Source organism: Panthera onca, chromosome B2 (genome assembly GCF_046562875.1).
Source record: "Panthera onca isolate mPanOnc1 chromosome B2, mPanOnc1 haplotype 2, whole genome shotgun sequence".
NCBI lineage: Eukaryota > Metazoa > Chordata > Mammalia > Carnivora > Felidae > Panthera > Panthera onca.
In genome coordinates, this window is record NC_138343.1 from 4,385,018 (window position 1) to 4,412,294 (window position 27,277).

Genomic DNA, 27,277 nt, shown 5'->3' on the forward strand with positions numbered 1-27,277 from the left:
GTTAGCGAGCCTCGCCGTCACGTGTCCTGAGTGACTCGGGTGGCCCTCTCGTTCCTTGACCTTCCGGTCTGCTCAGTTCACTCCCAGGCCATGGTACCCATTGCCTAAAGCCGTGCCACCTCTGGATTTCTAATTCGGGCCGCCCTCTAGAACGACAACCTTCCAGCTTCTCCTCAAAGTGCGACCCGCGGGGCCCAGGGCCTGGCATCACCCGGGAGCTTGTTCAAAGGCAGCGACTGAGGTCCCTGTCCCACGCTCGCTGCATCGCATCTGCATTTACTAAGATTCCCCGGGTGACTTCGGGGCACATCACAGCTCGCCAAGCACCCGTATCTCTCCCCCCACCCAGCTACCCCACTGGGTTCCTAACCCCGGCCTGCGGGGCCCCTGAGCATCCCACAGCCTCTCTTCCCATCAGCCCCGGCCCCTTGACCCCACCGACACCGCACTGAAACCTTGTGCCACCGCCCACACCTTCCTGGTGCCTTCATTCCGCCCACAGACAGAGACCTCAACTCTGGATGAACCCCCCCGGCGGCTGGTCCCGCCTGCCGAGGTGGCCGCCGAGCGCAGCTGGAGAAGCCACCCAGTCCGCACGCTGACCCCACTTCCTGCAGCTGTGGACACGCTGTGCCTCCGGCTCCACTGCGAAAACAGAACTGATCAGACGGCGTCGCCGAGGACATCCCACTGCAAACCTACACGCCGGCACCTGCCCGCCCTCCTCCTCGGCCTCCGAAGAGCCGGAAGGAAAGCCCCATCCCTCCACCGGGGCTCCCGACGACCCCCCGCCGACCTGTGCTGGGACCTGCCCGTGCCTAACATCCACGGACAGGGCGCCCGGCTGGCTCAGTCTGCTAGGCCTCCAACTTCGGCTCAGGTCACCATCTCGCGGTTCGTGGGTTCGAGCCCCGCGTGGGGCTCTGGGCTGACAGCTCAGAGCCTGGAGCCTGCCTCGGATTCTGGGTCTCCCTCTCTCTCTGCCCCTCCCCTGCTCGTGCTCTGTCTCTCCGTCTCTCAAAAATAAATGAACGTTAAAAAAACTTTAAAGCCCACAGACAGAAGTATGTAGAGTGAGAAGGAGACCGTGGACCCTACACCCCTCGGCTAACTCCCTCCCTCTGCTGAGCCCAACTTCTCAGTCAAGGGTCTGCACCCGATGTCTTCCTCTTCCGGCCCCCAAGTCCCCTCTGCTGTTCAAACTGGGCTTCTGTCCCCAGAGCCCCGCGGGAACTGCTCCTGCTGAGGTCCCGAAACCTGTCTGTGACGCCAGTCTGCAGCGACACCCAGCATATGGTCTCCAGCATATGCTCACTAGATTACTCCTCAGCACGGGCACAGCCTGATGCCTGGGATTCTCTTTACCCCTCTCAGGCCACAGCCAGCTGTGTGCCCGCTCCCGCTGCCTGCCTCCCATGGTCTCCCACGACCACGCTCATCCCCGGCCGCGTCACACCCGGACCTCTCTGGAGTCAGATCTACCCATCCCGCCCCACCTGGATGTCCCTCCGACCGGAGAGCTCAGCACATCCTCCCCTACACTTGTGGTCTTCCTTCCAGGATCTGCTCCCCGTCCGGCAGTCTGCACGCAGGGGTGCGCCCGGCCAGCCACAGTTCCCCAGCCGGAGCCCCCGGCATCGCCGCCTTTCGTCCCTACTCATCCTTCGCCCAGTTCAATGCCGTCCAAACGTCCCGTAACCCGTTCACTTCTGTCCATCTCCGCCGCGCGGACTCTGCTCAGGCCGCCAGCATCGTGCTCCTGTTCCAGGAGCACCGGCCTCCTAACACTCTCGCCCCAGCCACTGCCTGTGTCGGGTCCCGGATGCTCAGGGACCCACGTGTTACCGTATCCCCTCTCTGGGTGGCCCTGCAGGAAGACGCTGGTCCCTGCCTCCACCTGGGCGTCACCTGACTGCCTCTGCTCCCCATCTAGCCACGCTGGCCTTCCGCTGGCCTCCCGAGGGGGCGGTCCCACCACCCCCCCTGCTCCAGATGCTCCTGCCCCGACCCCCTCCTTTCTCTACCTCCACCTTGTTCACACCTACTCACCCTTCGGATCCCAACCCTTTAAAGGACTTCCCGAAGGAAGTTCATTCTACCCTCAGAAAGGTCTCCCTGTTACATGCTCTCACAGCGGTGCCACATTCCCTACCAACACCTGTCACAGCTTTAATTATTGCTCAGATTACACACTCTTGGGGCACCCGGGTGGCTCAGTCGGTTGGGCGTCCGACTTCGGCTCAGGTCACGATCTTATACTTCCTGGGTTCGAGCCCAGCGTCGGGCTCTGTGCTGACGGCTCAGAGCCTAGAACTTGCTTCAGATTCCTCACCTCCCTCTCTCTCTGTCCTTCCCCTGCTCGCACGCTGTCTCTCCCTGTCTCAAAAATAAATAAATGTTAAAAAAAAAAAATTCAAATTACACACTCTCACCAGCCCCACCAGACTGTGAGGGGCCTGGGAGCAGGGACCACATCTGTCCTATTCACAGCCACATTTCCCAGTGCCTGGCGCAAAGCAGGGGTTCAAGTATCTGCTGAGTAATGACGGCAGGAAGCACAGCCCTTCCCCACCCCCTCTCCGGATGGGAAAATTCAGGAGTTTAGGAGGCAAAAGGCTGCTGCTACAGTCTATAAAACTGGTTCTAAAAATTCAAGTCTGCCTCTTTATTCCTGCACCCGGCCACGTAACTGACACATCCTTCCCATTGAACCGTCATATCCTGGAAGGAAAGTACCTGAAAACCTGTTGTCTGCAGTTCACCTCGACCCATTTCAAACACATCTGCTAGTTCATTCCCAACTTACCTGTCAAAACAAAGACAAGCAAGAAGAGAGAAGCTCGCAGTGGAACAGTTTAGAAGCGCCGACATCCTGCCTCCCGCCTACTGTGTTCAAAGAACTTCTTCACTCACTAATTCGCCGCAGACAGTGGGTTCCAGATCTGATAACCACCCCCTCCCCCCGGCAGGCTGGGAGTGTCAGCACCTCCAGCAACGGAGGCAGGGTAAGCAAAATCCGCTTTCGTAAATGATTTCAGCTCTCCCATGGCTTTCTGGATCTTGAGTCTGCCCTTGATCGGATGCCAACAAGGCAACAGAGTTCGAGCCACTAAACCAAACAATTTAGAAAGAGTGGGTCGGGGGACTGTTGAGGCAGACTTTATACAAAACACACAAGTAACCTCATGTTATTATTTTAGTGACAATTAATAGAAAATTTAAACATAAGGGAACCTATCTTCTAAAGCAAAGGCATAGAGGGGCGCCTGGGTGGCTCAGTCGGTTAAGCGACTAACTTCGGCTCAGGTCACGATGTCGCAGTCTGTGAGTTCAAGCCCCACGTTGGGCTCTGTGCTGACAGCTCGGAGCCTGGAGCCTGCTTCAGATTCTGTGTCTCCCTCTCTCTCACTCCCACTCACGCTCTCTCTCTCTCAAAAATAAATAAAAAATTTTTAAATTAAAAAAAAAAATAATAGAGGCACCTGGGTGGCTCAGTTGGTTCAGTGTCCAACTCTTGATTTCAGCTCAGGTCATGATCTCACAGATCGTGACTTCGAGCCCCTCGACAGGCTCTGTGCTGACAATATGGAGCCTGCTTGAGATTCTCTCTCTCTCTCTCTCTCTCTCTCTCTCTTTCTCTGTCTCTGTCGCAAAATAAATAAACATTAAAAAAAAAAAAACCCAAGGCATAATCAAAGGTCAAGTCAAAGAGAGGAAATTTTTTCCTTCTTTAAATAAAAAAAAATAGCTTGTTTTTCTTTCTTGAAATTTCAGATCAAATGAGATTTGCTTTTGGAGAAGTGCAGGCTCAGCAGACACAGAGGCATCACTCATCTATGAAAGAACTCCACGCAGCATTTTGCCAAACGGCTCAGAGTTTCAGGATAAAGCGAAACCCCGGGGACGGAGCCTTTCCAGCCAAAATCAGCTTTGGCACAAAAGCAGGAAGTGAGAAGTCCACGTGCTCAGGCACAAACACCTGCCACCCGGCCACCACTTCCACAGCAAGCCCAGGCTCTGTGAGCAGCGCCGCGGCCCCCGGGCCTTGGGGAGGACGAGCAAACCGTAAGTGCCCCCCAGCCTCACTGCTCCCGGCCACTCCCGAGCTCTCCCCCGTCCCCCCTGTGCCAGGAACAGGTAGGGCGCCCCAGTCTGGCATCACCACTTGGCGGCGTGGGGAAGGGCCTCCCCATCTTATTTCCAAAACTCATCAACTCCCCCCCACCCTCAAGGCAGCAAACCACGGTCAAGCCCCACGCACGTGGCCCCTGCCACCTTAGAACAAACACAGAGCAGCGGCCCCCAAAGCCAGGCCCCCAAAGCCAGGGCGTCCTCTTCCGCCTCGTGCCAGGGGGCTGGCGTGCCCGCACAGGGCTGGCTGCTCTGCGGACGGGCCTGCCACCGTCCCAGTCCCTCGTCCTCCCCCTTCCCCCAGTGGTCCACGTCCGGCCCCCGGGGCCCCCGTTCAAACGCCCCCCGTGCGGCCCCTCAAGAGCGGGAAGGAGGGGGACTGATGCACTTTTAGAGCAAGCAGGAAAGCAGAGCCTGAAACCAGAGTAAGCCCAGGGAGGAAGGGGTGAGGCAGGCTCACGCTGCAAGATGCGTGTTTGGGTTTCTGTTGCGAAACGAATTTCCATTATGTTAGCACTCCTCGCTTCCAGAAAACAGAATTCTCTTGTAAATGCACCACCCGATCCCATTCTGTGTGTGTGTGTGTGTGTGTGTGTGTGTGTAGCATTTATCATAATTATCGTTAACTACTGGAGTATTTTTTTCACTCATTCCTGAAACAATTGTCGAGTGCCTACCTTGTACGAGATGCCAAGATCAAAAAGGCAGAAAGCCCTGCCTTCAGGCAGCTTCTATTGCACTGAGAGGGAGCAGACTATACAGAAATAAATGTGTAAAACATAGGGACAGAAGGCCAGATGACGATAAGCATCATGGAGAAAAAGACAGTTAGGAAAGGGAACAGAGATTGCCGTGTGGGGACTGGGGAGTGGGGGTGGCAGGTGGCATTTGTAAACAGTTTGGTGACACCTCCTTCTGAAGTGACAGAGAATAGGTCTAGAGGAAGTGAAGCGATGAGCCACATTGTTGTCTCCCGCAAGAGTGGTCCAGGCACGGGGCGCCTGGGTGGCTCAGTCGGTTAAGCATCCGACTTTGGCTCAGGTCATGATCTCGTGGTTTGTGGGTTCGAGCCCCGCGTCGGGCTCTGGGCTGAAGGCTCAGAGCCTGGAGCCTGCTTCGGATTCTGTGTCTCCTCCTCTCTCTGCCCCTCCCCTGCTCATGCTCTGTCTCTCTCTGTCTCTCAATAATAAACGTTAAAAAAATTTTAAAACAAATTTGGGTGAGGGGCGCCTGGGTGGCTCAGCTGGCTGAGCGTCCGACTTTGGCTCAGGTCATGATCTCACGGTTCGTGAGTTTGAGCCCCGCATCGGGCTCTGTGCTGACAGCTCAGGGCCTGGAGCCTGCTTTGGATTCTGTGTCTCCCTCTCTCTCTGCCCCTCCCCTGCTCATTCTCTCTCAAAATTAAATAAATATTTAAAAAATTAAAAAAAAAAACAAAAAGAGTAGTCCAGGCAGAGGAAACAGCAAAAGCAAAGGCCCTGAGGCGAGAATATGCCTACAGGAGAAGAAGGATAAAGAGCCCACTGTGCCCTGCAGAGAGTAAGCATGGGTGAGGTCAGAGGGGTAACAAGGAGGGGTGAGGGGCCACGAGAGCTGAGAGGCCTTGCAGGCCACCACCACATGTTATCTTTTACTTGGAATAGAAACCACTGGAGGGTTTGGAGCACAAGACCAACATGACCAGACACTGAAAGTGAGCTCTCTGACTTCTATGTCGAGAAGAGACGGGGAAGCGAGTAAGAGGGCCAGAGGGGAGGCAGGAAACCCGGTCAGGATGCGACTGCAGGAAATCACGAGGGATGATCGTGGTTGGGACCACCACTCCCTGGGAGTGGTGGCTGACAAGTGGCTGGATTCTGGACATCCTTTGATGGTAGAGCCCAAGTGGACGTGTGGATAAGTGAAATTGGAATATAAGGGGTTAGTTACTTTGCTAAAGGTAAGAGTTCGGTTTATACCCATGAAATAATTACATAACAACTCGGGGCGGTCCATGATGAAGTGACTACTAGATTGGTCCAGGTAATACGTTACCTAGTAAAGAAAAAAATATTTACAGAAGACGTGCAACTGGGGAGCCAAGAACTGGTTCCAGGATTTTCCAAGTAGAGAAACGAATCCATGATGTTTTGGAGTGAGCTGTGCCTTCTTCAATAATTTCAAGCGTACAGTTAAAATGGAATAACATTAAGCCAAAGATTCTATTTGAATTCTAAAACACAGCTTCGGGAAGGAGGAGGATGGGGATGTTTTTCTGCCATTGCTCACGGCTTCTCTAAGATAGCTCACGCTGTCTCATAGAACCTTCTAGAAATGCTTCACATGTGGCCTCTCCAACACAGTAACCACGTGTGGCTGCTAAGCACTTAAAATGTGACTAATGTGACTGAGTCACTGAAATTTTATGCAATTCTCATTAATTTTAAATAAAATAGCTACTTGTGGCTAGTGGCCATACGGATTAGCTACATCGCTGAAGAAAAAAAAAATCACTCTACATCCATAAACTATACGTTACACTTTTTCCCTTGTGATTAAATTAAAAGGATATGTACAACTTCGATTTGTAAGATCGTACTTTTCATTATGCCCCAGAGCGAGCGTCTACTTCTACTTCTGCACATATTTGAAAACAAACAGTGAATGGCTTGCTCTTCACAGTTTCCAAACATAATTTCTTAGTTTTTGTTTGCAATTCTTTAATATCTTCTAGGCCATCACTCTGTCAATGACATTCAAAATGAGATCTCCCCCCCCCCGCCCCCGAAGCATATTCAATGTGGGCATTTCAAAGGCCACAGAAAAATAAAGACAGGACGTTCTTATTATAACTGAACTACTACTCTCCCGCCCTCAGATCGAGGCACTTGACGGCATCCGTCAGCCTATTCTTCCTCCCAAGATCACAGTGAGGGAAGGGGCTGCTGTGAGCTAACACCATTTTTCAGATGACGAAATCAAGGCAGAGAGAGATTAACGGCAGTCCTAAATTTTACAGTGTAAATCTTTTTTTTTTTTTAAGTTTTTATTTATTTATCTTGAGAGTGGGGGGAAGGGAGAGAGAGAGAGCGAGAGAGAAGATCCATCCCAAGCAGGCTCCATACTGTCTGCACGGAACCCGATGGGGGGCTCGAACGCATGACAGTGAGATCACGACCTGAGCTGAAATCAAGACTCAGATGCTTCCCTGAGCCGCCCAGGAGCCCCTTACAGTGTATCTTTATAGGTTGGTTGGGAAAGGAGACCAAGAATTGGGAAGACATATAACAGGGAAAGCAGTTGGGGGAGGGAAAGAAAACAAAAAAAAAAACTAGACACAAATCCTTCGTTCCCAAATCCTAGTTGAGCTGGCAGAACCGTTCTGGAAAATGCTGTCTGCACGAGCACAGTACTGCTCTTGGAGCCGTGTCTCAGACCTTCCACGTGCCCCAACAAGGCCCCCCGAGGTCTGGCCAGAGCCTGGCCCCCCATCTGGACGGTGACAGCCACGCACCGGCTAGGCTGGGGCTCGATGAGCGAGGTGGCCCCCGCGCGCGTGAGGGGGTTCCCTTATCCGCCAGCAAACAGACCCAAATGACAGGGCCACATTCCTGACTAATCTCCTCAGCCAACAGCTGGAGAATGAGCTCTCAGTTAATCTTGCTTTTGAAACACTCACGCTAACCCCCAGTGATACCACTAAACTGCAGGGCCCAGGAGATTAACATGGCAATTCAATCAGTTTAGAGCTGACCTTCGAAGCTGTCAGTGAAATTCCTTCATTTTGAGAATTAGGAAACGACGCCCCAGGAACACTGATACTTTCAAAAGAACGCAATTCTGTTCATTTTCCAAGCCAGCAAGCCTGAGTGCCCGCGTTACCTAAAACTGACCGATGGTGCCGCGTCTCTTTACCTTTTAACTACGGTGTGTTTCTAGAAACTATAGGATTAGAGAATCACTGACTTTATATATACGTGTATGTGTGTGCATATACGTGAAATACTGCATGACGAACCATAGGACGCTGTTATATTTATGGAACACAATTATATATATACATTACACATATAATTTAATACAGTGTAATTTCCCCCATAGGAAGGACATTAAAATCCGTGACGACATCCCTCAACACTATTAAATCAGAGCTGAGGCCCAACAACATAAAAGCAAAGATAAAAACCAACATGAGCCGTTAAGATAATTTAAAATTGAGTACGTGTCGGTTCCTGTGAACGAGGCAAAAATATACCAATTATATTTGGGGCCAAGAGTATAGTCGCTATTTGGGAAATGTATAAAATGAGAACCGTATCATCAATTGTGGAATTCGTGCTTCTTGCAAATTTAGAAGGGCTTCCTAAGGGTGGCTCGGTCAGCGTGGTCTTCGAAAACGCATTCTGGGCAAGTCTGAGCTGCTGGGCTCTGTTAGTGAGCAGGCACATTTAACCACTGCCCAACCTGAGCGATAACTCAACATGCCATACACAGGCGGGGGCATTTTACACGCCGCCTGAGGACGACGACGATGCCGTTTTCTTTTTTCTCTTTCAAGTTTATTTATTTTTGAGAGAGAGTGAGAGAGCGCGCACGCACACGGGAGGGGCAGAGAGAGAGGGAGAGACAGAATCTCAAGCAGCTTCTGCGCTATCAGCAAAGAGCCTGATGCGGGGCTCGAACTCACGAACCGAGAGATCGAGACCTGAGCCGAAGTCAAGAGTCGGACGCTCGACTGACTGAGCCGCCCAGGCGCCAGCTGCGTGGGGATTTTAAGGGACAGACAGAGAGGAAGAGAGGAACGGAAACGGGAGCTGCAGGGACGTTCCGCGGACGTTGTGCAAGCCGACCACTGTCGCAGACGTAACGGAGGGCCGAAGGTACGGTGCTTCTCAGGACGCCCCCGCCGCGGGCTAACCGGGTCTTGGGCAAATCACCTGGTCCCCACCCCCACCCTGGCCTCCCCTCCCCGGCTGTAAGTGGACACAGAGCTGTATCTAGTCCTAACAAGTGTGGAGATTTAACGAGAGGATGTGGGTGAAAAAGCTCCTTGGCACGGAGCCCAGCCGACGACGACAACGTCGCACACTGGCTGGCTGATGACAGTAAGGGTCACGGTTCAAACGGGAGCAGTGGCTGTCTCAAAGGCAGGACTAAATAAAAATTGAATTCCCTTGTCCCACCAATAAATCAACTGAAATCAGAAATGAAACATCCTCCAGGCAGAATGGGATGTTCGAGCTCTCGAACAAAGTGCATGAAGGACCCTCCCAGAACAGGGTACATCCAGACCACCTCTTCACGGTTCGTTAGTACCATTCTCAAATTTCGAAAGTTAACAGAATGTGCATTCTCTACTCATTGGAAGCCAGCTCCTTAGGCCGCCCGAATGTTCGAGGGCTGGTTCGATACCTGGAGTCGGTACCTGTGACATGACTACAAACCTCTGCCCGTCTACAGTGCTTTCCAGGAACCTGACTCACACCCCGTCAACACACACACACACACACACACACACACACACCATCCCCCCTCAGAAGGCCCCTGGGGTCCCCTATCGGCCTCCCTGGCCAGAGGGACTCTGCAGCAGACCGACACCCACACTCCAGCAGACGGGAAGCCAGGACCATTCGTGGGCAGGTACACTCGGAACGAATACCCAGCCGGGAGACCCAGGCCCTTCTCCAGCCTCGAGCGCCGGCCTCGCGTCCTGAGCTGTTCAGAGAACTATCAGAGGCATGCCTTCTCTCCACACGCCCGTTCCCAGTCCTCCTCCTCTGATACGCTGCCTGTGAGGAGGGAAGCGAGGCAGGGACACATTTCTGAAGTCCGCCATCAGCCAGGAACGGGGAGGCACGTACCTTACCGCGCTTGAGCCGGTGACAAAGGTACCATAACGCTCAGGCTGCAGGTGAGGAAACCAAGACCTACTTGCCCCGACGACCCGGACCGGAGTGGGACTCTGAACCCGCATCCCTCCGTTTCTAAACCCACGTGCCCGCTAGCAGCCAATGGGGCGAGCCTCCCACGGCCGACCCCTCCGGCCACCACCCCAGACCAAGCTGCGGGGCTCACGCCACCGATCACCTTATTTGTTCCTCAAAGTCTCCTCATGTCGAGCAACAATTTGTACGCGCCTCCAAGGGCCTGTCCGCGTCACGTTTCCCTCAGCGCACTGTCCGGCGGGAAAGAGAGACAACTGCCTGGTGTAAATCTTCCCTCTCGTCACCAGGATGCAGCAAGCCCGGGTCCTCCGCTTGTGATCGACACAGAAAGGGGCCCCGGCAACATGGAGCTTTCAGTAAGAAGCCTCTGTCCACGAAGCAACAGCCTAGTCAGTAATTAAAAGACGCACCGGTCCATCATCCCAAGCACTTCACCGGAACTCAAATTAAAGGCCCGACTGATACTTCCTATGTGAGGAGATCTTGGGGGGGGAGGAGAGAAATTACCTTAACACATAAGCCGACCATTTCACTATTTGTGAGTTTTCGTGACTAAAGATGCTCCTTTGCCACTGGGTCATCAAAGCAGCACATAACCGTGGCTGGGAATTCTAAGCACAAACAAATGAATCACCCCTACTTGAGAACTCGCGGAGGTCCTGATTATGAGTATCGCTGGCTCTTGCCATTGGAGACACAAAGTCCCACGCGTATCAGAATAAGATCGGGGGCGCCTGGGGGGCTCAGTCGGTTGGGTGTCCGACTTCGGCTCAGGTCACGATCTCGCGGTTCACAAGTTCGAGCCCCGCGTCGGGCTGTGTGCTGACAGCTCAGAGCCTGGAGCCTGCTTCGGATTCTGTGTCTCCCTCTCTCTCTGCCCCTCCCCTGCTCACGCTCTGTCTCCCTCTCTCTCTCTCTCTCAAAAATAAACAAACATTAAAAAAATTTTTTTAAAGAGTATCATTGTTTTGTTCGTTGATTTGTACACAGTTCTTCCTCCAGAGACTCCCCTCTTGCAGTAACCCAGCATTTGGAGACGGGACCTCTTTTCTGACCGCTTACAAAATATACCTCCCCACCCCCATTCTTCTATCATCCAAGTGTCCGCTAAACGACAGCAGCAGGAAATAAACCTGAACCCAGCACAGGAATCTGGATGGCTTGGGTCAATGGCGGCAGACGGAGCGTGGGAGGTTAGCAGTTACAGCAAGGGGGGCGTGTTGAGCGTGGTCTGGGGCAGACGAGGAGTTTGAGGAGGCAGAGGGCGAGCGATGGAATCGGCAGTGGTCACCGCCAACCACAGAAAGGGTGGTTTCCACGCGCGCTTTCGCCACTGGCTGTCACGGAGGCACCGGCCATCGCGGTGCACGTGGAGAGGTCATTTCTCGGCGGGCTGTGCTTTTGCGTCAAGTGCACAGCGTGGTGGTATTTGCTGGGCTGCTCAGGGAGTTGCTGAGCGAAGGGCGGAAGGAGGAAGGACGTCTGGGTTAAGGGCGGCTGCACGGCTGGCTTTTCTGGAGCCTCCCTTCCCTAGGCACTCTCTCTCTTTTCCACCAAAAGCGTTCTCAGGCCTAACCTCACTCGGCTGTGGTCCTCCCGGAGGGGCCCTGAAATCTGCATCTTAGCTTTAGGCGCCTCAGACTAGGCACACGTACCGGCTTCAAACCCACACACCCACGCGGGAGCACGACACAGAAACGCGTCCACACCCTCCCAGGGAGGCGCGCTACGTGGCTGGGCACGTGGCCCTCCATCGAGGTCATATTTTGTACTTTTTGCTGGTAAACCGCGACAAAAATGTTGAAAAAGTTTAAAAAGGAAAAAATACTGAAAGAACAACGTATTTTTCGTTTTAATGATACGATGCCTTGGGAGATGGAATGAGACACATTTGGCCCTAAATCACCTAAGAACTACCATTAATCAGAATGCATTTTATGGTTGGGGCACCTGGGCGGTTCAGTCAGTTAAGCATCCAACTCTTGGCTTCAGCTCGTCCTGATCTCACAGTCGTGGGATTGAGCCCCACGTCACGTTCCTCAGAGAGTGTGGAGCCTGCTGGAGATTCTCTCTCTCCCTCTCTCCTACTCATGCTCTTTCTCTCTCTCAATTGCTCTATCAAAAAAAAAAATTAAAAAGAATTTTTCTTATTTTTTTTAATGTTTTATTTATTTTTGAGGGAGGGGCAGAGAGAGAGGGAGACACAGAATCCGAAACAGGCTCCAGGCTCCGAGCCATCAGCACAGAGCCCGATGCGGGGCTCGAACTCACCAACCGCAAGATCATGACCTGGGACAAAGTCAGACGCTTTGTCCGAGTCACCCGGGCGCCCCATTAAAAAGAATTTTTTAAAAAAGAATATATTTTGTGGTTACAGTAAATAATCCTCAATACCTTTCCCCCAAACTACTTGCTGCTAAGGCAAAAGGAAATAAATCGGCAAATAAGACGCTCGCTCCCAAAGAGTTGATGTTTGTTTGCCGGAGTCACTTAGCTTGTCACAAACGCCCTAAAAAAGCAACTGTTTTCTGCAGCAAAATTAGGTACGTAATATCACTTTTCTTCACGGAAACTCTTCATTTCTAACTATTCCAGTAAAACCATTTATATTATAGCATCAGTTCGTGAGAGGAGATCCGCAGAAACCCAGCTCTTGGCACACTGGCTGCCACAGTAGCGGCTTAAGTCAAACGCGGAGGTTATGTTTCGTACGCACAAGCGGTCCCTCGGCGTCTCCTTTCTATTAGTTCTACGGTCTAAAAAAAAAAAAAAACAAAAAACAAAAAACCTCACCTAACCAGAGTGATTACCAGTTTTCTGACTTTGCCCCTCACCAGCTGTGGGATACCGAGCAGACCTTTTCCGCTCTGTGCCTCAGTTTCCTCTTCTGTAAGGTGGAGATTCATCACGGCACCGGGCTCCTAGCATCGTTACAAACGTTAACTGAGTTAGCAGCGCAGCACTTGGTGCAGAACAGTGTGCCATCACCACAACCATCAGGCCTCTTTCTCTGTGAATACAAGTTCATAACGCTGAATCGATGAGTAAGGGTCATGGTCTTTACAGAAATCTCTCTCACCTTTGTGTTCACACATTTTAAACTTTACACAAATCCTGTAAGAAACCTACTCCAAACACCACTCCCACGGCAGCAATTCAAAGGCAAGAACAGGGGTGCCTGGGTGGCTCAGTCGGTTGAGCTTCTGACTTGGGCTCAGGTCATGATCTCATGGTCGGTGAGTTCAAGCCCCGCGTCGGGCTCTGTGCTGACGGCTCAGAGACTGGAGCCTGCTTCGGATTCTGTGTCTCCCTCTCTCTCTGACCCTCCCCTGTTCATGCTCTGTTTGTCTCTGTCTCGAAAATATATAAACATTAAAAAAATAAATAAAGAAAAAACAAAGGCAAGAGCAGACTCAAAGATGTGCTGAGGGTCGCACAGTTGACAGGTGTCGTCACGGGGAGTTAAATATGGCTCTACTGCATTGTTCTCACTGCTGGGAACATGATTTTTTTGTTGCATTCACTACATCCAAATTCTACCCCAATATAGTGATGGTAAAGAGAAGCTTCACTGCTATTAAAATTATATAATATTTTCTGATTACAGAAGTCATAAATACATCTTTATTACAGACAACCCTATTACTTCTTTCCAAAGACACTAAGTCAATAGATTTCCTACATGTGGATAAGAGTAGACTTTTTTTTTTTTTCCGCTCAAGAGAGACTTGAGATTTTCCAAATGTATCTAGCCAAGACCTCCATTCAGATGGACAGTGGAATTTCCCAACACAGCTCTGAGCCCTGCCCCGGAGTCAGTCCAACAGAAGCAAACAGAGCAGTGAGAGGATTGCAAAATAGGTCCCATAAGGAAGGGTTGAAGGAACCAGGTCTCCCTAGCACATAGGTGAGAAGACACAGACTGACAGGAGAAGGCTTCAGATATTCACAAGGCTGCACATGTCAGAGGGGGCAAGCTTTTTCTGTGAGCTAACGAGGACCCATGTGTCAAAATCAAAGGCAAGAACCTTTTGGCTTGAAACAAAGAAAACCCCAGATGGATCAGAAGCTGTGGGAAGAAGTGAACTCATTAATGAAGAAGCTCTCTCAAAATCAACAGCCTTGCCAAGAATATTGTACACGTGTGTGCAGAATTGAACTAGGTACCTTCAAAAGTCCCGTCCAACTCCTCTACCTGGGATCCCAGATCCCCACGCAGACCCACGTGACGGGCACACCGGGGTTCGCAAGGTACAGCACGTGTGGCAAACTACCGCCACACGGCACGTGATGTCCCCGCTCATTCACGCAAAACCGCTTAACACGAATCACAAATATTTGTAAAACTAGGATTATGTACTAAGAAATAACTTCTAACTCTAATTACTGAGTCTCTCCCAGAGACTTTGGGAGAAGGATGTGGATACTCCAAGGACGAACGTGTTAGTTGAAGCTGTGATGCCCGAAATTGAAGGACTACGTGGGCTAGGAAAAAAAAAAAAAAATGGGGCAACGAGTCCAAACAGCGGATTCTGCACTGACTGGCTGTGTGGCCTGGGGCATGTCACTGCATCTCTCCAGAGGTCAGCGTCTGAACTTGCAGTGTTATTCAACATGTAGCCACTTGCCACGTGTGCCTTCTCGAGCCTTTGCGATGTGGCTTTAAACATAATTTGTAATTTTATCTCATTATCATTAATGTATTGAATTTAAAGAGCCACGTGTGGCTACTGGCTATCCTACCGAACAGGAAAACTCTAATGGTTCCTAAAAAGACCGGGAAGAGTCAAATTCCAGACCAACTTCAACCCATCGTCTTGTGTGAGAGCTCCATGCCTCGTGGACAGCTGTGCGAGAAGGGAAGCGAGGAGATCTGAGGTCCCACAAGGGAAGGTCCCCCGGGCTGCGGCCAGCTCTTGCCTATCCGGTCCCCCGTCACTCCGACATCCTGGGACGGACAGCACAGTGGTCCTTTGTCCTTTAATGTCCAGAGCTGGGCTCTGCACTCAGGCATGGCAGTGTCATCATCAAAGGTCTCCGGAAAGATGGCCTGGGAAGTATAGCGCCCTATGGGCAACACCCCTAATGTGAAGCCAGTTAGGGAATTATTAGTGGCCAACAGTGAACACTTGGTGAACAATCCTGAAACACAGTGCTCCCTGCAGAGAACAGCTACCTATAAAGGAATTAAAACATCTCTTATAAAGTATACCATCAGATTTATGTCAGGTCTATGCGTTTACTTCAAATCCAATTACACCACCCCAAAATCTCTTTCACAAGTTGGAAAACACGCAAATAATGAAAGCCAGAACACGTGACTTGAAAGAACAATTTTTTTTCATGTTTATTTATTTTTGAGAGAGACCGAGTGTGAGCTGGGGAGGGGCAGAGAGACAGGCAGGCTCCAGGCTCCGAGCCGTCAGCACAGAGGCAGACGCGGGGCTTGAACCCACAAGCCTTGAGGTCATGACCGGAGCCGAAGTCAGACGCTTAACCAACGGAGCCAGCCAGGCGTCCCTAGAAAACGTGACTTTTGAAAGAGTCATCCGGGTTGTTTCTTTTATAAATGTAAAGAGCCTAGAAAAACTCCCTTTTAAAAAAAAGCTGCCAAAGTTAATAACAGGCATATGCTGGAGATTTACAAGAAACCGGGAGACGAACCTACTAACGTGCCCTGACGGTATCTATCATTACAGAAGGAGACTTCAAAATGACAAATGTAGCAAGGCCAGTAAGCCTAATCATAATGACCAGTTTAGGGAAAAGTTCATAGCAGAGCTAGGGAATTACTATTTTTGCAGTGCTCCCCTTCTGCAATATTTTTAAGCCCGTTTTGTTGAAAGGAGGCACTGGCCACCGGAAAAATCTTACAAATCTGTTTATAACAACCGCGTGGAAAGCTGCCTAGCGCCCAGAGCCATCAGGGCTGGCTAGTCTCACGGAGGAGCTCTCCCTGTGCAGAAAACTCAGACGTTTGCCTGCTCGCCGATTCCCAGTCCCCCAGCTGCATTCCGCTGATAATGCACCACCTCTCGTAACGAGCACCAGTCCTGCGTCCTGAGAACAAGGCAGACGAAAGCGTCACCGCTGCTGCCCACGCCGGCGCTGGCTTGCCTTTCCCTGCTTAATTGGCTCTGATCACCGGGCAGACACTGAACTCACTGCCTTTTTCCCTTCACCTGCTGACTCAAGTATTCCCAGCACCGTGATTCATGTTTCAGAGCGTCTAGAATAAAAAAGACCGATATTCACCTCCAGCAACGACTCCATTCTAGACTTCAAAGAAAAGTGATCGAGGGCCTCCCGGCTGACCTCGGTCTCCAGCAGCTAACACTTTTTAAAGACTCGAGAATGACGGGAAGTTACGAAAACCATGTGATGGACAGCAGCACAGCTCTTAAACATTTACGGGAAGACCGAAGGGCAGATGCCTTTCCTGTTGGCCTACAGATCCTATCTTACCTCCGGCTGCAGTGACAAATACCACGGAGTGGGTGGCTTCAACAACAAACACGTATTTCTCAAAATTCCAGAGGCTGGGATGTCCAAGGTCAAGGTGCTGGCCAAATCAGTTCCTGACAAGGGCCCTTCCGCCTGGCTTGCGGAGGGACGCCTTCCCGCCCCCTCTCACACAGCAAAGGGGGAGAGCAAGCTAGCTCTCCGGGCTCTTCTTAGAAGGGCACTGATCCCATCACGAAATGGTTGCCGATGGCTGGATTTGTCAACACAGCCTGTGGGGTTGCCCAGCAGTGGAAGGAACGAGAACCCAGCAATAAGCAGGAGAGGCTGAATTCCCATCTAGCTAGTTGTGGCCACGTGGGTAGCAATGCCTGCCATCAGTAAGCAGAGTATCCCCATCTAAAGGTGATAAAATAACACCATTATCTGGACCCAGTACCTCGGAAAGCGACAGCGTTAATATAAATGAAGCCGTCAGCCCTATCACGGGACTTGAGCTGTGTTGCCGGGGACAGACGACACCAGAAGAAACACTGGCCTTTCTTTTTTAAATTTAAAAAAAACCCTTTTTTTTCAATATTTAGTTCTGAGAGAGAGACACACGGAGTGTGAGCAGGGGAGGGGCAGAGTGAGAGGAAGTCACGGAATCCGAATCTGAGCTGTCAGCACAGAGCCTGATGCAGGGCTCGAACTCACCAACTGTGAGATCACGACCCGAGCCGAAGTCAGACGCTCAACTGACTGAGCCACCCAGGTGCCCCAGAAACACTGGCCCTTCAACCCTGTGCTGCCTCAACTCTTCTGGAGGTTTAGAGAACACTGCCAAATACAAAGAACGTTTACCAGCTCAGGGACATCAGTAAGGCTCCGGGACACAACCTAAGCGTGATGCTGCAATCACATGACTCAGGGAGGGCTCGGGGCCCCACACACCTGCGACTTGTTCCACCTGCCTATCAGCTCAACATTCTGCCTCCTCTCTTTCTTCAGAGCCGCTTCACTCACAGTTCCCGATGTTTCCTTTTCATTCTTCCAAGAGACAACCAGGATGGCGGAGTCCATTTGTCAACTCCTAGCCAGAGGCAAGGCAGTCATGACCCACCAGGAAAGGCTTCCACAGTCCCATCTGGTGATTAGTCTCCCTTTCATACAATACATATGTTGACAGCTTTCCCCCCAGGCCTCATTCTTGTACTAAAAATATTTTAATTGTAATTATAAAGTCATCACCATCCACAGGCAGAGCTGTCTCGTTTTGATGAGAAGTCAAGGCAGCCCAGAAGCGCGGACTTTGGGTTCTATCCCTCACCCACATCTAGAGCTCTGGATCTTGTCGGCTGAATCTCATGCATGGCTTGCTGAATTGAACACCATGCCCCCAAGTAGGAATTCTAAATTCTGCATTCTCAAATCCAAAAGTGGTTATAAAAATCATAGCTTGAAAAGCTGCTGAATTGCGGAATATATATTGCTATTTGAGAGCTTATATATCCCCTATTTAAGGAAGTTGAGACCCCTTAAAAATTCTAAGAGGACAATTTACATTAATGTTTCATTTATCTCGAAACAGAGACGGGAACACAGTGCTCGATAGACTGAGCTATCTACTTGGTCATAGACTTTTATGCCTCTGCACAGCCTCTTCACAATGATTACTTTGGGGACTGAGGGAAAAAGAGTCACAGCCCCAAAGGTGTATTTGCCTATTCCCTAGTTCATACCAAGCATTTCTCGAACTTAAGTCTACAACTATAAACATTTAACTTTCCTAGAATCTAAGCATTTAAAACTTGCTAGTCTGCCCATTAAATGTGTTGCCAGTGAAGTTAAAAGGGGCTGTAATATTGGGTCATCTAGTCTATCATGTTGTACTGTCTTGTATTATCCAAACATTGTATTGGCCACTATTACCGTGATGCTCACCTGTTGTTAGTTTCATGCAAAACTAGATCACTAATAAGGGCCAGTATTTACATAACGCTTACTACGTGCAGGGACCTTAAGCTTTGCTTTTATTAAGTCATAAGATCTTCATAATGACCCTAATATGATGATGGGGACACTTAGTACCTCTCCAGGGCCCCGGTGACTTTCCCTTACTATTTATTTATTTATTTTTTTTATGTTTACTTATTTGTCTCGAGAGAGAGTGAGAGAGCACGAGAGCGCATGGGGGAGGGGGCAGAGAGAGAATCCCAAGCAGGCTCCATGCTGTCAGCGCAGAGCCCAAACCAGGGCGTGAACCCAAAAACCATGAGATGATGATCTGAGACAAAATCAGGAGTCAGTCATCTAACTGACTGAGCCACCCAGGTGCCCCATTATTTGAAGGTCCTACTTTTAAAACTATACCAGCAAAGATCAAGTAAACACACATATCAATTGTAAATAACAAAATAAGTTCCATGTCTTTATGTCAGACCAGGGCAACTTCTTTGGTACTGCCAGTAATTACCGTGATTGGTAAAATAATTAAGTGTATTCGCTATTGGGCTATGAGCCTACACCAGATTTCCAAGGTTAATCTCATCCAGCAGGTACATTCGGACATTGAGTTACCCACGCGTAGGAGAAAATCACAAGTGTGGGCTAGAACAAGCCCACAATTTGTAACCCAATTTCAACAATGAAATATTAATTTCGTCCTCTTCTTTACCAAATCTGCTAAGAAATTCAGTCAGCCTGAAGTTTCACTCCCTCTCTCTCTGGGTCAGGCACCCGCCGGGCCCCACTCTCACCCTTCAGGCTTTGCCCGCAAACTGTGCAGCGGGACGATCAGCCTTCACTTCGTAAAAACAAACAGTCCAAACTTCTGTATCTTAAAAACGAAAGGTAGATGGGAAGTCCACGATGCTCCATATTAAGGGAGCTTAATATGCTTCCATATTAAGTGCTTTTAATGTTTATTTATTTTCAAGAGAGCGAGAGAGAGCATACAGGAGCAGGGGAGGGGCAGAGAGAGAGGGAGAGAGAGTATCCTAAGCAGGCTCCACGCTGAAAGCAGCAAGCCCAGCGCAGGGCTCGAACTCACAAACCGGGAGATCACGACCTGAGCTGAGGTCCGACGCTTAACCGACTGAGCCACCCAGGTGCCCCAACACAATAAATAAGTTCTAAAAATCCATAAGCCAGGGTGCCTGGGTGGCTCAGTCGATTAAGCTCAGGTCACGATCTCCTGGTTCGCGAGTTCGAGCCCCTCACTGGGCTTGCTGCTGTCAGTGCAGGGTCGGCTTGGGATCTCTGTCTCCCTCTCTCTCTGGCCCTCCACCACTCAGGCTGTCCCTGTCCCTCTCAAAAACAAATAAATAAACTTGAAAAAAAATACATAACCCACAGTTTTCTATTTTAGGACTTTCATTCCAAGGTAATCAGGACACAAAAAGTTAAGAGAGGGAGGATGCCAAGGTTATCTTGTTGAAGAGAAAATACCGCAGTGCTGACAACAAAACAGACTTGAATGCGGACTGCATCCCACCCGGTACACAGGGACCCCATCAGTGTCACCAGATGCAGATGACACTCTTCTCTATGAACTGTGACGTATTTGCAGAAGTCACTCGCACCTTTGGAATTTATTTTTCTTTTTCATTTCCGAAATACTTCAGATAGGCGTGATGCCATTCCTGTGCACCTGTGCAAGTTTAAAACCTTATGCAGACACTTCTTGGTGCTTCAAATACTGTAAGTCAAGCCCATCTTACTACCACCAGCTGCCTCTTCAAGACCCCAAAGGGACAAACTAGAATTTCCCTTCTCTTTCAAAACAAGCTGCTACTTCAGAAGAAACAAGGAAAAATAAAAAGGCCTTTCCTCTGTATTTTTTACAGAGGAATATACAAATATATAAATGACTGCTATTTATATAACTTTATATTCATTCCCTCCTCACATGCTCAGCACTCCCAACTGTGATTGTAAAAACGTACCTTTTTCTCAAATTTTCGTCCCTCATCTCAACCCAAAGTACTTCCTCTCACCCCAGGAAACTCTACCAGAGCAGTTCTTCTGGCAATTTTTTTTATAATTATGCGGAGAAAAAGAAGGTGAAAGCCCCCCTCTCCCAAAGGTTTCTGCATACCACCTGAGCCCAAATCTTTCCCATCTCCTCTCTCCCTCCCTTCCTCCCTCCCTCTCCCTACCACCTTGCATTTGGCTAATAGAAGGACCGATCCCTCCAAAGCCCCGCTTTCCCATGGCATTCTTCTACTTAGGGATCAACTTCCTATCTCTGCTATGTCCCATCCCAGGAAATGTCAGTCTGGCTTCCAAGGTCCCCCCTCTGTCAGAGTCCCCGCCCCGCCATCTGGGCTGGGAGAGCTCGCATCCCACACCCATTCACACTATCCAGCTTCCTCCTCCAGGAATGGCCTCCCTCTAGGCTACTCAACATTTCCACCCAATCTGCAAGGGCCTAGTGGCTCTGGTCCAGAGAGCACCACTCTGGGAGCACTGTAGACACACAAGAATCCTGGATACCTGTGTTTCAATACTTCTAGAAAAGCACCCTCTGCAGTCTGGTGGGGCTGGCCCATAATTTGGTAGGGAGAACTTAGTAAAAATTCAAAAAGTGAATTAGGGTGACTAAGTAAAAACTACAAAGGGCAGGAAAACACATAACTTTTTGAATCATCAAGACTGAGATTTTTGGCAACTGAGTTACTAAAATAAATATTTTCGCCACTTGTAAATTCCTCAAGCAGGCTTTCTCCAACAATACACAAATCAAAAGAAACAAAAATACTCAAGTCCCAAATGCACATGAAGCAGACAGAGGAAAGATAAGCGGAGCCCCCAAAAGGCCCTTTTGGAATACAGGTTCCTTGGGACCGTGGGCCACATACGTGCTGTGGTCCAAGGCATGAGCCAACATTTGGCAACAATGAGTGCACAGTCTAGACTGTGGCTTCCAAGAGGAAAGGTGTGTGCCTAAGTTATTTGTGAATTTCCAATGACTTGCACAGTGCCTGACATAAGAAAAACATTTAATAAATGGTTACTTAATAAAGATAGGCTTGTTTTGAACCTTAGATCCTAGCTTTAAAAAAAAAAAAAAAAAAGCAAACCCTATAAATGATATTTAAGGCTTATTTATAAACTCAATATGAAACATGAAATTTAATTCAAACAACAGAAGAAAAACCTTTTTTAAGCTTTTGGTGGAGCTAATTATCTGGATATGTTGTCATTTATCTACTTTTAAATGTCTCCTTACCGTCCCAATCTAACAAAATCTGTTTCCTTTAGAGTAGGGGTGAGCAGACTACTTCAGAGAGCCAAATCTGGCCCACCATCTATTTTCACAAATAAAATTTGTTTATTGCAAAACAGCCACATGCATCTATTATCTATATCTGCTTTCACACCACAAAGGCAGAATTGAGTATTTATGACAGAGAACTGACCCAGAAGCCTAAAATAATGGCTCTCTGGCCCTTTTACGGAGAGTTTGCTGACCCCTGCTTTAGAGCATCAGGTAACACCGAACAGCCAATAAAGCGTGTTTTATAAAATAACTCAGATGATTCACTGACCTCAAGTTACTCACGAGTTAATTGAATACACTTTTTTACTTTTTGCTCATTATGGTTTTATTGACATCCTCAAAGCCAAAATCTACCAAAGGCATGCCTCAAAAACTAATGGAAGTCAGATCATAAGGAATAGGGTTTCTTGCCACCTCGTGTATGTCATGATATCCTTAAAGCATGTCAGGGCCCTTAAAGATCAGAATAAATCCCATACAGTGAAGAAAAGAAAAAAAAGTTAAAAAGAAGTTAAAAAGACACCAAAGCTATACAGATTGACCCAGGGAAGGCGGCCACACAGCATCGTCATCTCGCCACAGACTGAGTCCGCGTGGTTTTTAACAAAAGGAGGTCTGAGAGACATGAATGAAATAGAACAAACCCTGGCAGACAGAGCAAGAGAACCTTCTGGGTCACTCACCCAGACCCAAGGGCGATCAGAGAGAAGTGCCCTTTAGGAAATACAGCAAGCCCAGCCCTACACGAAGGAGGCCGGACTGAAGAAAATACAAAGAGACGAGGCCCTTCCCCGTGATGAGTACCCATCACACCAGAAGGTCCACTCCACCCAGCTTAGGTAACTGGAAAGCAGCAAAACCCTGGAGCCCCCTGCACCCTCACAGCCTCCTCATTCTCAGGGCAAACGTCCCTCCTGCCAGCTGGGAGGTCTCCCCTTCCTCTGAAAGAAGCTGGTTTACTCCTACCGGCTCTATCGTCAGCGTTCTTCCATCTACCCAAATTCCACCTGTCCTTCATGGTCACAGCCAAAATCCCGACCTCGGCGACCACTGCACCATCCACAAAGACCACCAGGTGGCCCACACCCTCGGAGCTGGCACGGGGGCCCCCATGTTACATGATGTCTCCGTCAAGTGTCTCCCGTCCACATCACAGCGAGGCAACATCCCCTCTCTCCTTCCTAAATCCGTGCGTGCGTCCCACAGCCCCGGCGGGACCGTAAGCTTCTAGAAGGCAGCTATATGTTTTTCCAATACAGAAGCCAATGATGACACTACCAGCAAGTGGCATTTAGCCGGTCAGGCCCCGTCCTCAATGCTTTGTAGTCATGATCTGATTTCATTCTCAACATAAGCCTGTGGGTGGCTGGGCATGATCGGCATTCTCCAGTGCTACATACGAGTGAAGAAGCTGAGACCAAACGAGTTACATTTGCTGGAGGCAAAAAGGCTAGCAGGTGGCTGCGCCAGGATTCCGGCTGGAGCCCACCTAGTCCCCGGCGAATGCCCTGAAGCTGTATCCTAACGCTCACCCAGGAGCTACTCGATGAGACTTTATCGAAGAGCGCCAGATGCCAAACTCTGGTTCAACTGCTGGCCGGCCCTTCAGTCTTTCCGCTTCCTCCCTCAGGGCAGCCCGCAGGACGGCAGGCCCAGGAGGCCGGCCAATCTAGTGTCCCTTCACCCCACAAACACAGAGACTGCACAAGTCCGTCAACGGTGCAGAGAACAACACAGTCTTGCTTTCCGCTCCGCCGGGCCAGCGGATTGTACAGTTCCCAATTACTTTCCGCGCTTCCTTTTAAGAGCCAGGCCATCCATGTCGCCCTGTGTGACGACGAAACTCATCATCAGGCTACCGACACATCCTCAACAAGAAACACACGGCGACGGAAGAGTAGGGCAGTTCCACTCTCACAGACGTGTGCAAGAAGGACTTTTCCAGAACCTCGGAGCTCTGGTCAATGGGGACACGCCTCTTTCCCTCCACCCTCTCACCCTCATAGAGACAAAGGATTAGGGAAAACAGAGGCGCCCAGGTTCCCGTGCAGAAATGGGAGCTGCACACTTAGAAAAGCATGAAGAAGGTCCCCTATTGAGCTGGCTTCAAATGTCTAATTGCATGCATGATGTAATGGCATGCATACGTGCTCTACCCCTGGTTTCTAATGAGGTTGGCAGGGAGACAGAAACTTGGCACTTTATTCTTCGTGTGATGTGCTTGTTTTTATGCTTACTGTAACAGCTTGCCGGGGGAGCACTGCAGAGAGAGTCTGACAGGCTTTAAAAGACGTGACGAGGAAGAACCGCTCCCCGTGGATGTTACGCACGTGGAAAAAGGCCAGGACCAGAAACTCCGTTAGGAAGAAGGGTTATCCAAGGTAAGCAGCGCCCTCCGTAAGGGGGAACCCTTGACGGCAGCCTTTCCGCCTTCGGAGTAAGATTGTGAGCTTGAACACCGGGGAGGTGGATGGGACAGGGGGGAGCCACAGCTATGGGATCTATCTGAAAGCAGCTTTCAGCTTCCTTGCAAAAGTTTCCCCAGCCAGGGGAAGGATGCACGCCTACCAAACAAAGCGAGTGCTTCAGAGTCCCAGGCGAGAAAAATTCTCCCGATGGAAGAAACTTCGGTGAATCTCAGGCCCAGACCCTGGGAGGGCGGGACGTCAGCAGCTTATTTGAGAACGTGCCGCCTCCAAGCACAGCAGTGAGGAAGCAGTGAGAGGCGGCAGATGGGAAGGAGTGAGGGTGGGGACAGAAGCGCCACCCAGGCAGCTGTGGTGTCATAAACACGTAGCAGCCGATGGTGTAGACACGGGAGTCTCGAGCATCTGATTAACCGAGAAGCAGCTGTGGTCATTTGTGAACTAACTTTAAAAAAAGATCCATCGCTTCTCGGCCTTTTGGCTGAGATCGAGTGTAAAAACAGATCCCAATACAGCATTATATTCAACTGTTGGGTAGGCTGCGACAACAGTCAATGGGCTAGGGAGGCCACCGGAGCGGAGACGCTCAGCCTTGGCCTGCTGGCGTGGGAGCACCCGGCCACGCTAGAGGCAGAACCGGATTATAATGAGGCCCTACCTGAGACTTCCAAGAAACATTCCCTACAACCGGGTCCAAGACAGATCCACCCAATATTTAAGTCCGGCCTTAACGAAGGCCTGTATAGACCCAGACTTAGTAATTTGAGTCTAAGAAGAGACTCCTAAAACTCCCAATGAACTTGTTTGCTTGAACTCTCCCATTACAGCCCAAATAGAAAGGATACGCCGTCTAATCACGTGGGCTTTTCAACTCAGCCCAAATGTGCGGCAGATAAGGACCAGACGAAATTTCCCTTGCTAGCATCACATAAAGGAATCCCTCCGACCAGAATCGCTTCATTATAATTCCTTCCTGTCAACCGATAATTGTACCATTCTACACAACATATATCATTCTGCGTCCGGTGTCCTGTAAGATTCTCAAGAAGTCATGGCTGCTTTGTCTCCCTAAATTGAGGGCCCACCTTTGGTCTCATTTGAAAACATTGATCTGTATGTAGCTGGTGCTTATGAAGAGGTGTTGGCTGTCTGTTCAATGAGTGCTAAGTGTAATGTAACCCAAACGGCTTTGGAATTCTGTCTCAGCCTCCTCTCTGCAGCCGCCTACTTTTTCTAGGGCAGGGTAATGGAAATTAGTTCAAGAAACGGAAAAAGTGTGATTTCAGTAACTCCACTGAGCTGGTTTCCCTCGGGAAAAGGACAGCTAAACTGACTATTGCCAGAAAATAAACAAGTGCTGTGTGCCCTCTATTAGTCATTGAAATTTAGTAATACCTTCGTGGACAAACAGAAGGTGCTCGGTCGGCTCCAGGGAGCACCAGCATACAAATGACCCGACTGTGTCTCAACTGCCTTCACACTTGTACTCAGAATCCTCTTTACGGCTCAGCTGACATGGGAAAGTCTGAATCCAGTACAGACGGGGGTCTAGGGGTGTCTGTGGACAATGAGGGAAAGTGTGAGTTCTCTGGAAGACATGTGTTCACACTTGGGGGCCTTCTCAAAATACACGTTCCTTGCTTGGTGCACGACGTTCTCCCTGAACTCTTTCCTTTACACGCTTTATCTTCCTGGCTTTTGTAACTCACCTAGGACCGCGTAACGAGGTGCCCACGCAGCCGCCTTACCAATATCGGGGAGTCCAGTGGGCATTGAGGGGAGAAGGGGTGCTAGTCCTTCCCTGGGAGCCACAGCCGCAGCCCCCCCACCCTCCACACCACTCCCAAGCCACCACATCTGTCCCCAGGACAACGGACCCTCACCTGGCCTGGGGGCTCCCATCCCAACCCCGTGACGTCATACAGGCAACACTGCATTTTTTTCGACCAGGGTATATATTACCTAAAGTATCCCTAGAGCGAGAGTTCTTTCTTTTTCCACCCCCAGCCCTAACAGAAATAGCTCAGAAAAGAAAAACTGAAACCCAACGTTTATGGACACATCACAGAATCTCCCTCCACCAAGGAAACCAAGGTCTACAGTGCTAGACCACAGCTCTTAAATCAAAGCATTGGTACAAGCTTCCCGAATGGATGAGGGAAACCAATTTTCACAGTAGCAGCGAACATGCAAAAATAGCGTTCTTGCAAAATTGAAGAATGTAGCGCGGCCCACACGCGCTAGAATGCTAATGTGAGTAATTACACAGGTGGTTATGCAGACGCGGAACTCGTGCTTCAATCTGGCAGAAGGCTAAACATTTCCAGGATAGTTTGCGAGGTTCGATTACCGCGACCTGCTGGCTAATTTCCTTTATCTCTGAAAGAACTCCCCCCAAGTCAATCACTGTCCAAGGGGAAAGTCACTTCTAGAAACGTGTTCTACACAGGCAAGAATAAAGTACATTTACACGCCAGTGCCTCGACATTTGTAAGTCAGGAGCTGACCTGTCCAGCCGTGATTATTCTGTTGTGTCCTATAACTTCATTCGAACAAATCTTTCCTCTTCCAAACACTCATTTATTTGAAAAATCTCCGTTATCCAACATGTGCCAAGCCCTAGTCTGACATGCTGAGGCTACAGCAGTTAACTACATAGGCAACAGTCCTTGCTCTAAGGAGGGTTACATTCTACCAAGGGGAAAACAATGCAGGATCACATAAGTAAGACACAGGGCACGGCAGATGCCAATCAGAGTGTGATGGAGGAAAATAAAGCAAGTAAAGAGAATGGGGTAGGGGGGTACAATTTTTAAAATATCAGGGAAAACTACAGGGAAAAGGTAACATTGCACAGACTACTTAGGAAGGTGAGGGAATGAGCCATGCCAGATGGACATCTTGGCAAAGGGGAACAGCGACCTAGTTCAAAGATCCTGAGAGAGAGGCAAGTCTGGGGGGTGGGGGGGGGGGGTGCTGTGATCAACAAAAACCAACATTCTGCTAACTGCTTCATAAACTTGCTAAAAACTGCATCCCACGCAGAGATATGAAAAGACTTCATTCTGGCA

At 49.8% G+C, this 27,277-nt stretch overlaps 1 protein-coding gene and 1 long non-coding RNA gene across 11 annotated transcripts in view; one reads left to right on the forward strand and one right to left on the reverse strand.

Moving 5' to 3' along the window:
• The window catches only part of CARMIL1 (capping protein regulator and myosin 1 linker 1), a 311,551-nt gene that overhangs the window by 205,342 nt on the left and 78,932 nt on the right, over positions 1-27,277 (reverse strand). The window lies entirely within an intron of this gene.
• LOC132666633 (uncharacterized) overlaps positions 1-27,277 on the forward strand; it is a 49,506-nt gene that overhangs the window by 8,985 nt on the left and 13,244 nt on the right. Inside the window, exons 3-5 of one of the 3 annotated variants that reach the window (XR_013555477.2) lie at positions 3,775-4,065; positions 24,026-24,161; positions 26,476-26,994. This is a non-coding gene — a long non-coding RNA (uncharacterized LOC132666633). Of the gene's footprint in view, positions 1-3,774; positions 4,066-24,025; positions 24,162-25,033; positions 25,578-26,475; positions 26,995-27,277 lie in introns of those variants that run through there. The other 2 variants (XR_009604747.3, XR_013555476.2) reach the window with 2 other exon arrangements.